The 13,495-nt window shown below is 30.0% G+C and overlaps 1 protein-coding gene across 1 annotated transcript in view; it reads left to right on the top strand.

The window, feature by feature from the left end:
- Nucleotides 1-11,075: 11,075 nt before the first annotated feature.
- Nucleotides 11,076-13,495, top strand: part of LOC135962996 (uncharacterized) — a 42,839-nt gene continuing 40,419 nt past the window's right edge. Inside the window, exon 1 of the mRNA XM_065514786.1 lies at nucleotides 11,076-11,372. The gene's annotated coding sequence lies outside the window, so the exon portion shown is untranslated. The remainder of the gene's footprint in view (nucleotides 11,373-13,495) is intronic.

Here is a 13,495-nt window from a genome sequence, read left to right as displayed (position 1 = left end):
AGTTATGTTAAGAAATTTAAGTTATGTTAAATTAATTTTTAAAATATTTAATTAGTTTTAATAAAAAAAAATTATTTAAGTATAATTTATACCTCAATTCATAAAGTGACAAAAAAACAATTAAAAACCGAATAACCGATTTTTAAAAATTATTCGAAAACCGGTTTTTTGTATACGTCGATAACTCTATCTATGACCCTCAAATGACAGCAACTTCCTGGCAAGGGGATTTTGATGATCCAATAGTTTTGAAAGGTAAGTAGTTTAAACTGGAGAGTTTGATCTCCCCGCGTATTACGGGGACATGGAGATTCCTATGGATATTACTATTGCGAATGTACCTTGGGACACCTGTTATTGTCCTTAACTGTGCTAACTGCTTTCTTTGCAATTTTCCAAAGTTAGATGAGGAGGCTGTTCCCCATAGCTGAGTGCCGTATACTTAGCCATATTGGTTATATTATTGTTTTGTACAAAATCACTTTGTATTCCAAGTCTAGAGCAGACTTTGGGCCAATTAGCCAGTACAATTGAACTGACTTTAATTTTATTTGTGTACCCTTGGCTTCAATATGGTGGGACCATGTTAAACGGCGATCAAGATGGATACCGAGATATCTCACATGGCTCTGTTCTAGAATTTTGATATTATTTATCTGTATGGAAAGGCAACTTTCTCGTCTTAGAGTAAATGTAACGTGAATACATTTTGTTGCATTGACTTTAATTTTCCATTTGTCCAGCGGGGTTTTCATGTGTACTTAAAAAAGCGGTAACGTCCGCAAATGTGGATGTGTGAGTCAGTGTGCTCGTAGGCATATCTGCAGTATATATGAACGGCCCTAGAATACTTCCCTGTGGTACACCAGCGGATATTTTGCGACGTGGCGAGATCACATATTTTGATCTGATTTGGAAAGATCTTTCTTGTATGTAAGTTTTAAGCAGTTTATGTATATTCGCAGGTACTAATCTAGTAATTTTGTATATTAGTCCATCGTGCCAGACTTTATAGAAGGCTTGAGATATGTCAATAAAGGCGTCATGAAATAACCCCCACGAAATAATCCCCCAAAAATAAAATGAAATAACCCCCCAAAAATTAGTACAGAGAGCAACAACAACGATTTTTGGGGAGTTATTTCCATTTTTGTGGTATTATTTCATTTTTTTAATTGGGGGATTATTTCATATGAAATAATACCCCAAAAAATCATTATGAAATAAGTCACCAATATAAATTTTGGGGGATAATTTCATTTTTTAATTTATAAAGAAAACGTAAATTAATCTGTAAATTATGTTCCGATATACTAACAACTTGTATTTATCATTCACAAAAAAATGTGATATCAGTGTAAAGAAAGTTGTAAAGAATAAAAATTAATTTTGGAATTGAAACTGGGTTCAGAATGACTTTTTTTGGTTCAGAATGTCAAAAAATCGGTATACAATAGTACAAGTAAATAAGAGTACAGGAATAAAACTTGCAAGGCAAGAGTAAGTGTGCTAACAGCTGGTAACTGCTTACTTGCCAAGAATTATGTTGAACACAACCACAAGAACGAAAAAGAATTGTATAAGGAGTTAAAGGCTCTGAATATAATTAGGGACGAATGCGAAGATTTTGCAGCAATATTATGAGGCGATACCTCTGCAATGAGCTTAATAAGATCATCATTCCGTAAAATATATGAACTTATGTTGTATGTTAGTAAGTTAAAATATATTGTTCTAGTTTTCCCTCAATTTCTAATGGTGTTTGAAAATACTTTCCGAGAAAACAAATCAATTTATTTCCTCACATTTTAATAAATAAAAATTAAAAAGATTTTAATTTTAAAATTTGTATATTTAGTCTGCTTTAACTTTTTAATAAGGTTTAATTTAAAACCAGTTTAGTTGAAATATTGTTTTGTAAATTACTGTAATGTTTTGGAACCAAGCGCCGCAGGCGAAAAATTGTGTAAAAAATAAAAAATCGCGTGATAACTCAAAATATATTTACAATCCAATATTTTCAAAAATCTTATTAAACCCAAAAATATTTCGTATTCAAATACAGTTTTTATTTCATCCAAAACTCTTAAAAGAGATTTCAACACAAAATGAGAAAGCAACAAGCATTGTTTTTATTCCATGCAAACATCTCAAAATATGCAGTTAATACGATATGAAGCTAATGGTAGATGTTATTTCAAATGTCTCCCAAAATTGCAACTGTCCATGTTGTTGGATTACAGTTTTCATTTGCAGTATTTTATTTTGTCAAAAGTAAATACAAACATTTCATATGAAATAAGACCTGAATAGTTTTGGGGCGTTATTTCGTGGGGGTTATTTCATGCCGCCGTCAATAAATAATGCAGAGCAATACTGCTTGCTCTCGAAGGTTTTCCGAATAAGTTATCCGATGTATCTGTTCGACAGTACTATGTTTCCTTTTGAAACCAAATTGATTATGAGGAATAATGGAATTTTCGTCAAAGCGCAACAACTTTTCAAAAAGTTTTAAGAATATTGACAATAGGCTAATGGGACGGTATGATGTCACTTGAGTGACATCTTTTCCCGGTTTTGGTATCATAACTATATCAGATATTTTCCATGAGGATGGGAAATATTCAATACGTAGTATTGAGTTAACCCCTTGTGGCCAACATAAAATAACTAATAAGGAAATGTTGATGCAGAAACTACAGAAAAACTGGCTTTATCGATGAAAAATCACTTAAGAGACGTAATTGCTGCTAAAGGACACCACATTAAATATTAAGGACATCATACATCATCATAATATGCATTTTATAAATAGATGTGTAAATTTATTTATAGGGTACGGAAAATTTTTTGAGTTAATATTTTGAATAAGTTTTAATTTTTTTATTATAAATAAATGTGAACCTATTTTTATTTTACTATTACTTGGCAATTTTTATAATCACTTGTTGGACTTTTAAAAACCATTTACTTTATTCGAATCGGATAAGTATTTTTCGAATTATAATCAAATATATATTCAGCTGTATAGGGTACGGACAATTGTTTGAGACAGTGTATATAGAAGATGTACGGTTTTTTCTTACTGTTTTAAATGTCTCAATATTATGTGTTATTTCTTTTTCATTTTGCAATATGTTTTTGTGCGATTTACTTTAGTATTTTGTGTACCAGGGCACAGTGGGGCAGAATCGAAATTTTTTGGAAATAAATCTGGCATTTCTAAACGGCTGGTCCGATCGGGATAAAATTTGAATTGGGCGTAGCCAAGGAGTATTCGAGTTTAAGTTATTAAAATGGGTCCTACAAAGTAGGGTACCTTCGACATGTAAAATTTTTAAACACGTGCCATTTTATTGTTTCCCATCCGATTTCAAAGAATTTTATATTTTTGGAAAGCGCTCGGCTAGATCTTGAAAAAAACATGCGTGTGCTATTTATCTCTTATAATTTTCAAGTTATAGGCATTTCAAAATTGAAATTTTAAAATTTTGCCATACCTTGGTCCGCTTTTTTAAAAATATAGGGCGCACTTTTCAACCGAATGGACTCGAATTTTTTTTGTTAGTTAGACAACTAAATTACCAACAACATACAAAAGATTTCAGAGCAATGTCAATTACGAATCCAAAACTAACAGATTTTCAATTTAAAAATTAAAAAAATAGTATATTTTTGCTGTTTTTTGGACAAAAAGGTGACATTTTTTTTTAACGTTTATTTATTTATCGAATCTGCCTTACTTAGGCCTGACAATAAGTAATAAAAATCTTATAACTAAACTTAAAACTAAATGCTCTCTGACGGGAGCGTTGATGTTCATATGGGCCACATCTTAGCGGGGTGGTAGATCGGCTCTACGAAGCCTTGATCTTGTTTGGGTCTGTGTGAGATGTCTTGCAAGCGGGTTCGGGTGGTTCCACAATTTCATGATGTATTTCTCACGGACATTCTTGAATTCATCTTTAACTAACGGTACTTGTAGGTCTCTATGGATGTTCTCATTTCTTATGTACCAAGGTGCACCTGTCATTATCCTAAGAAGGTGACATAACTCTTTTTTTATTAAAAAACAACTTTCTTTAAGAACATATAACAATTTTATGTTTTTCTATAAAATTTCTTTACGGAGAACATTTTGGTATAAAAAACATGTCCTATTTTTCGAACATGTCGGCCCTACGCCCTTTGGAAATTGACCTATTTTTTATCAAAATTTCAACTTTGGACCACATGTTCTAAAATCCCTAAGCTGGGATCAGAAAACGGAAAGCAGTTTTGGAAACCCTGATGTGTTCCCTATTTATCCCTAAAGTATTTTCCCAGCCCCGAAGGAAATGTGGACCCTATAGACAAAATTGTAAAAATACCATTTTTGGTATTTTCGCTCCAATTTTTAGGAATTGCGGGATTCCCTTTGACCTTTTGACAGGTTTTTTTACACCTTGTTATTTCGAATGAGAAACTTAAAAAACGCTGAAAATTTCATTGAGTTTCGTTAATAAATAAAGATTTTATTACATATTCATTGAGTTTCTAAAACTAAAATTTATATCAAAATTTTAATAGGATTGCAAATATTAGGAACAATTTGATCCATATTTTTTCCGAGCTATATTTTTTTGTTTAGATAAGTTAATTTTTGGTCTTACAAAAAAAAATTTCAAGTCAATATCTTAATTAGATTCAAAAATATGCCACTTTAAAACTCCGTCCTTCAAAAATATTGCACTTTTTCATACTAAAGCATTTGTATAAATTTTCTTAATGTGACTAGTCAGAACCAATGATAAAATATTAAGAAAATTTATAAAAAAATTTTAGTATGAAAAAGTGCAATATTTTTGAAGGACGGAGTTTTAAAGTGGCATAAGAGATAATATATGGCTAAAGCAATGTTTTGTAGATCTCATCTAGTAGATCGGATCGCAAAGAAATTTGGCATCATTTTTAATTTTTGATATACTTGAGGTGCCCCACTTTGGGGCATTGTGGCTCGGCCCCCCCTTGTTATTATAAAAATTCAAAACTTAATCTTACCAACACCTCCTCTTGGCCATGGGAAATTTTATTAAAATCGGGCTATTCGTTTAGAAGTTACAGATTTATTTCCACTTTTTTTCAGATCCCCCACTGAGCATAGTGGGGAGGGTACAATGCGTTTGTGCAGATGTTTGTAACGCCCAAAAATATTAGTCTAACACCCACCTTAAAGTATACAGATCGACTTAGAATCATTTTATGAGTCGATTAAACGATGTCCATACGTCTGGCTGGCTGTCCATGTAAACCTTGTGCGCAGAGTACAGGTCGCAATTTTGAAGATTGCGGACCAAGCCTATTGAAACTGGCTGAAATCGGTCCATTATTTCATCTAGTCCTTCCGAAATCGGACTTTATCGGTCATAAATGTTTAATTTATATACATATGTATCTCCACAAATTCCGCTCCAAATAAGTTTTATATATACAAAATGCATGTCACCAAATTTTGTTACGACTTTTGGAAAAACACAAGATCATGAAAGTATAGGTTCGACTCTACTACCAAAGAGTAGTAAAACCCTATACTCAGTTTTTCCATTTTGGTGACCGATTTTTTTTATGGGCCCCCAAAGTCTCTGAAAATCAGTGGGGCCTCTAAAAAAGGTGTCATCAGTTTTTGGTTAACAGCTAATTCAGACTTTGTGATACGGCTTAACTTTATATGGCAATAATATAGGTAAGAGTCCGCCAAATAAATTTTGTTAACATTTTTTTTCCAAAAAATAGCTTTTTCATGCACTTTTGTTGAAAAAATATAGGAAGAAAAATTTTTTTTTTACTTTTTTTAGAATAACTTCCAAGGACTCCTAATTTTCCAATGACAATATTCTGCAAAGTTGTAGCTACGGTAAATAACTCCTGTGAACATATCAATGCAATCCGAACGTATCTAGGCATTCTAAATAACTGTCAAAAATCACTTTGTAGCTTAAAAATTTTAGTTTTTTATTATTTTTTGACTCTAAAACAAAAATTTTTTGTTTAAAATGTATGTTCGAGTGTATACTTCTCTATTGTGCTGGAATAACGAAGAATGGGTAAATCATTATCGGTATGATCCGGGCGCATCACTTTATCCAATATTGATCACGCAAGACCGGCTTGATGCAAGATATGAAAAAACATTTTGTGGAGCTTCGAAGAGTAAATATAAACTTTTTTATAAGTTTTTGATATCGGTTTTTAGTGAAATGAATTAATTTTGTGTTTTTTGGACGTATTTTACCTTGAAAACTAACAATATTATAAAATGGTGATTTTTCATCAAGAAAAATTAAAACTTTGAATTAATTTAAAATTTGACCAGTTACAGGCATCATAATAAAATTTGGAAGTAATATAGATCTAAATGTTCTTAAGTCAATGGAAAATAGCCCACTTTGACGTTATTTACAGTATGATAGTAAAAACGTTTTGTATGTATATAAACAATATATAGGGCTATACAAAACTACAATTGCTACTTAAGTAATGTCTTTTTTAATAACTTACTTTTTAAGTATACTGTTTTTGTTTTTTAGACTTTACTATAAAATAAACAAACAAAACAAAAAATCGAAAGTCCCTTTGTCTTTAGTTATTTGTTAAATTTCAGAAACAATACAATTTTTGTGAGTCATTATTACTTATTTAAATTTGGAATTATGAAAAATTTTAAGCAATTTAATAAATTTAAATATATATGAACATTTATTCGTTTTATTCGATTATTCTACATAAAATTGTTCGAATTATTCGTTATTCGAAAATGGCCATTTTTAAATTGTTCGAATAATTATTCGAAAGAAATTATTCGATTAATCAAACGATCATTAGTCGAAAAGTCGACTTTTGCCATTTTTTAAAAAGTCGACTTTTCGAAATTTCGACTTTTGGTAGTTTATGAAAAGTCGACTTTTCGAACTTTCGACTTTTTAGTTAATCGACTATTTTCGACTTTCCAACTATTTTCGACTTTTTTAAACTTTTTACCATTTCTTGTAAAAAATACATGGTCTTTTGTAATGTTTAGCAATAAAAATGAAATTTATCAAGGCGATAATAGTTAGAATAATGTTGTAAGAATTTAGTGTAGAAAAAGCTTTATTTTATAAACATTTATTTATGTATTATTTAAATATAAAAAATTACAAAAAATGCAAGTGCAATATTTTTTTTAACAATCTAAAAAGTCGACTATTCGACTTTTTTCGACTTTTATCGACTATTTTCGACTTTTATCGACTTTTGAGATAACATAATCGATTGTTCGACTTTTTTCAGGAAATAGTCGATTGTTCGAACAATCGAACAATCGACTTATAGAACCCTACTAACGACTGCAACCTCTGCCACTATTTATAACACTGCCATCTGCATTCTAGATTTCTCTTTAACTTTCTAGAGGTTTCTAATACATACGCCATCTGTGGTGTACTTTCTACAATGTTCTTTACCTGAATATTCGAATACAGCGTTGCCAACTTACGATCAAATCAACTGAAAGCTTTTATTTAATAATGCCCACAGATATGTTACAGTTTGCTATTACAGCACTGTTATTTGAAAGCATTATGCTACTTTTAAATCAGCCCTTAAAATCGTTATATTTGAATTCAAGTACAATTTCGTAACAATATCAATAAAAAAAAATTGTATGCATACGGTTCAGGTTTGTAAAAACGTTTTCAAAAGTAGAGCCCTCAAGATGGCATGTAATTCGATTTTTTTTTACTTTTACCGTAATCTGTGTAAAATTACGCAAATTTTAATACCTCTTGTGAAAGTGTAGCTCGAAAAAACATGTTTCTCATCCAAAGACGGGCCAGCCTAACGTACATGTACAATAAGGTGGAGCGATAATGTATGAAATTTTTTTTTGGTTTTTTGTTTTCAATGGAATAGCGATATAAAGTGGCCTTTTAATGAGTAAGTTAAACGTACGAAAGATGACTTACCTATTTTGATGTTTTGAGGTACCCCAACACGATTGAAAATCAAACATTTTCCTATTTTTCATATGGTCATTAAACAACCTTATACTTTATAAACTTTAATTTATGTTGAACATAAATATTTTCATGTATTGTTAGGTCAATAAAGTTACATCCAATAATTAAAAAAAAAACTAAATTTTTACTTAAAAAATTAAATTCATATTTCATATGTTTTACAACCCAATCCCAATCCACAAAATCGTACTTGTAGCTTATGAAAGTGGGCCTAATCACTTGGTTATTTTTTTTACTGATAGAGGACATCCAAGGCTACTATACATAAGGAGGACATTGGGGACTTCCACTCCCCCCGTTTTCTAGAGCCATTTATTTTTGTATTATTATAATCTATATTTACGATCTACCAAATGAATTTTTTTGTGTATATTTAAGAGTTAAAAACGCAACTTTTAACAGGTATTCCAAAGCGAATACGAAAAAAAATAAAAATCGCTCCACCCTAATGTACCTGGTACATGATATATAATGACAAATAATCACAGCAAAGTATTATATATTTAGTAACATATTTATACTCAATTCCATTTGGTTGAGAAAATAATTCTGAAAGTTTTACAAAATAAAATGGACTTAGCACTTTTGTATATTTATAGTTATTTAATATTAACCATTACTGACTACTAAAAACTACAAATTTTAAAGCTGTATATACTTTATTGGACATTTTATATTTTCTACACATATATGACACCAGTTTTCTAAAAAGACCAATTTTCGGTTAACCGACAAATAGGTTTTTTATAAACACTAGTGGTTTAAAAAACCTCGAAACAGTGTTATCTGTGTGACTCTATATCGATTTTCGTTCAATTTATTCTGTTTTATTTCGGTTTTTAATATTTTTAATTCCCAATATAGTTATTTTCTGCGCATTGGTGTGAACATACCTTAAGGATTATCAATGACTTTTATGAAAAATATATAGTTTTTGAAAGAAACTGGAACAAATTATTTGAAGTCAATTATTTTCAGAATTCGCTTATTTTCGGAAAATTGTATGTTTGCGATATAGCAATAAACCTGAACAATTTCTGCAGTTTTCGATTTTTCATGAGTTTTTTAAAACACAAAAAATTTGCTATTTTCACGTAAAAAATATATTTTTTGCTTCAATTTGTTATTTGAACTCCGAAACCACTGAGCCGATTAAAACCCAATATATAAGCGGATTAAAGGCTATGTAAATTTAAACTTTTCTAAGTTTATTTTAATAATATCGGACTAACCCTTTTTGTGTTATCATAAATTATGTGGAGTAATGCATTAAACACATTCAAGACAGCAGGCTACCAACTTCAATCTGTCAAAAATAAAATGCACACGTTTATATGGAGACGATTATTTTAACGACAGCACAGCTACACGGCCACACGACTACTCATGCCGATGTAGCCGAATTAGGCTAATTTCTATTTTTGTCAACTACAAAACAGAAATAGTGTTGCTAATATAATAAACAAATGTAAATCAAATTAGTGCTTAAAAAAATATATTTTTTTACTTAATTAAGAGAAGTTTCTGATAACCATATTGAAATAAATTAATAACAGGTACATAATTATTTATAACCATATATATATTTTTACTCAAAATAATTGTTTCAATCTTAATTACTTTGGAATTTTGTACGGTTATTTTTTTATTAAAGTGACACCACTGAATTATAAATCAGCTGTTTTCTTTGTAGCTGTCGTCTTTAAAATAATTCAGTAGCTGCCACACGACTACAACTGTAACCAGCAGAATTTGTGTTCGTGTAGTCGTGTAGCCTGCTGTCTTCAATGTGTTTCATGTATTATGCATTAAACACATTGAAGACAGCAGGCTACACGACTACACGAACACAAATTCTGCTGGTTACAGTTGTAGTCGTGTGGCAGCTACTGAATTATTTTAAAGACGACAGCTACAAAGTAAACAGCTGATTTATAATTCAGTGGTGGCACTTTAATAAAAAATAACCGTACAAAATTCCAAAGTAATTAAGATTGAAACAATTATTTTGAGTAAAAATATATATATGGTTATAATTAATTATGTACCTGTTATTAATTTATTTCAATATGGTTATCAGAAACTTCTCTTAATTAAGTAAAAAAATATATTTTTTTAAGCACTAATTTGATTTACATTTTTCTATTATATTAGCAACACTATTTCTGTTTTGTAGTTGACAAAAATAGAAATTAGGCTAATTCGGCTACATCGGCATGAGTAGTCGTGTGGCCGTGTAGCTGTGATGTCGTCAAAAGAATCGTCTTCATATAAACGTGTGTATTCTAATTTTGACAGATTGTAGTTGGTAGCCTGCTGTCTTCAATGTGTTCAATGCATAACGTATAAAAAAAATTCACAATTTTACAAAAAAAAATTTAAAAACAACTTCTCCATAGAATTTAAAATTTGGACCATATTTGTTGTACTACTGGAACCGCAATACATCAAAATTATGTAGTGGTTTAAAAAGGCTCTAAAATTTTTTCGATTTTGTTGCCCTGTGTAATTGGAGTACCTCTGTACTTTTGAAGTTTGAATTGTTCTGAAAAAATTTAAGAAACAAAAAGAAATAAATGAAATGTTGGTCACCTCAGTTTTTAGTCAACCTTTAAAGAAGTGCTCTGCTTAGTTATGTCGTTTTGGTCAAGTAGCGTGACAAAATAATATTAACTTGTTTTAAATTTTAAGCAAGTTAATAAAAGAGAGCAAAACAACTTTACGAACTGAGAGCTGCTATAAAAGTGGCGAAGCATAAACGGACCCACATTTTATTTTTATCGTACATTAAATTTTGTGTATTTTTGTTTGTTTTGTTAACTAAGTTTTTATTTTTATTATTTTTTGGCCAGAGCATTGTTACTCTGGCCCATACAATGGAAATCAACAAATATTGTTAACAGGAATGAAATGAAAAGACGGCAACTGGTTGTGATGGTTTAACAGTTTGTAGCAGTTGCTGAATAAAGCAAGACGTTTTTACGGATTACGGGCGTTTTTTTAAAACGAGTGCGAGTGTTGGTTATAAAAGTCTTGAATATTACAACTACTAAACTATTTGTTGTTGTAGTATTCAGTTTCAGTTTTACGCCGGTGAAAGCTGTTAAGTGCGAATAGTTGGTTGTTTGTGCATATAAATAAATATAGTAAAAATTCAGTTGTCGTTGCCTTTATCGGTCGGTTGGTCAACGTGAAATAAGAACTTTAAAGACGGCTATCGATTACGTTACGCTTTAGCTTGATCCCATTAATTGTGTGAACTTATTGGCCACCTACCTTCCTCCCATCATCGCTGGGTGAAGTTCTACGTTGTCAGAAAGTGAATAACAAAAAGCTGTAAGTGAATGTGTTGTAGTTCGTGACATCTTGTATCTTTTGCTAAAATTGTTCAAAAACTTGTACTCAGCAGTACGAGTATTTTACTGCACACAAAATGAGTTTTATTTGGAACACTGCAAGTTGGCACTGTCTGTTACTCAGCCACTTGGATTAACAATAAAAATTTATAAAAAAAACTAAATATAAAAATATAAAACCACAAAGTGAAGTGAAAACAGTAATGGATAAAGTAAGATAAAAAATACTTATTGAAAAACAAAAGCCATGGAATACGAATGAAATAAACATAACGAAACATAAAAAAAACTTCATTTCACTTTCATTTGAACATTTTTTTTTATTTACCGATCGAGTGCATTGTGAATTAAAAAAATCAAGAAAAAAAATATATATGTAAATTGTATATGTATGTTTTGTATTCGTATAATATATGTTTGTAAATAATACCAGTACGCGTTGATTTATTATCTGTGTCTCTTGATCAGATACATTTAGCACGGGAATTTATGAAACATATACTTCATACAAATGTATTTACATACATACGAACATACGTTCATATGTAATATGTAAAGTCACAAATGTACGTGCAGATTAAATAGATCGAATCAAGTTTTGTTTGGTTTCATTCTTTATTGTATTATACATACATATATTTTCACAATAACGAAGATTACTTTTAACCCGCTTCTTCTTATGGTCCTTACTAGGGTATTCAATTAATCGGGTTTCTGGTTTAATCGGTTAATCGAGCAAATAATTAATCGGGTTTAGATTTATTCGGTTAATAATCGGTTAATTTAAAATTATTCGATTAACCGAATAATTTCTATTTTAATTTTAAATTGAAAATACAACAACGAATTTTGTGTACAAAAACATAAAAAACAGCAAATAAGGTATTTGAGATCATTTTTGTAAACGTATCGCCTATTTGCTGCAACAACGTCATAACTCAAAATCCATGTTTTTTGAACTGAGTAATATAACCTTTCATATAGTTTCATCAGTTTTCAAAAAAGTCAATTATTTTTTGTGTGAGAGTGTTTTTTTGTTGTAAACATCAAAATTAAAATTCATGTTTTCTCGTATATTTGATAAGTATATTTATATTTCTGAAATCGCATGATTTGTTGAAAATTTATTTAAGAAATAGTAAAATGTCATAAAACATTCAAAGATGTTTTTCTCGAAACGACTTTTTTGAATTATGACGTTGTTGCAGCCAATGAGCATATGAGCAAATGTTGGAGAAATCAAAAGCATTACAAAGAATATTCCTTTTCGGATTGTTTTAGATTTTCATTAATTTAATAGTGTCGTTTAGTTATGATAAAAGACTCATTTCAAAAAAAGTTTCGTCTATACATGTAAATACAAACAAAGTTTTAAAGACATGTAAATTAAATATGTCAGTTGTTATTTATACATACTCAATAATCATGTTTATTGGATGTTCAAAAAATATATAATTTTAATTTGAATTTAAAGGAAAAATAAATACAAAACAATTTTTTAAAGTCCAAAAAAAGGAATTTCGGTTAATCGGTTAATCGACACAAATTAATCGGTTTATTTGTTATTTGAAAATCGGCTATTCTAAATTAATCGAACAGTTAACCGTCCAAAATTACTAAACTGAATATTACAGATACCATTAAGTAGTGATTTTGAACGTATGGCTTGTTCCCTTTCAATCCTGACAATGGTCATTAATTGTCTAAAAAATCAATTAGGAATATTTACTGAAGATCGCAATTTACTGAATATTTACTGAAAATTGGCAACTTCTAAAGTGATAGTCCGATTTTAATATAAATTTAAATTTATAGAGGAGGTGTTGAATTTTGATTTTAAACAAAAAGAGGGGATGTTTTGTGCGAAGCCTCAAGTAGTGTTCATCGGGTATATGAAAAATCAAAAATTATGTAAAATTTTGGATTTGAAAGATTACACTGTGCTCGAAATTGACACTTTTTTTCTGTCAAGAAGGGCACTCAGTGGTTTAAACTAATTCGGGTACGCTGAATTCAATGTTGCTAACCGTTTTTTTAGGTTAGCTCGTATTTTCGAGATATACCGTTATTTTGAAAATGGAGGAGTTTGTACAACATGTATTC

This window comes from Calliphora vicina, chromosome 1 (assembly GCF_958450345.1).
Source record: "Calliphora vicina chromosome 1, idCalVici1.1, whole genome shotgun sequence".
Lineage (NCBI taxonomy): Eukaryota > Metazoa > Arthropoda > Insecta > Diptera > Calliphoridae > Calliphora > Calliphora vicina.
The sequence above is the reverse complement of the archived record's forward strand: the minus strand, read 5'-3'. Positions and strand labels throughout refer to the sequence as shown.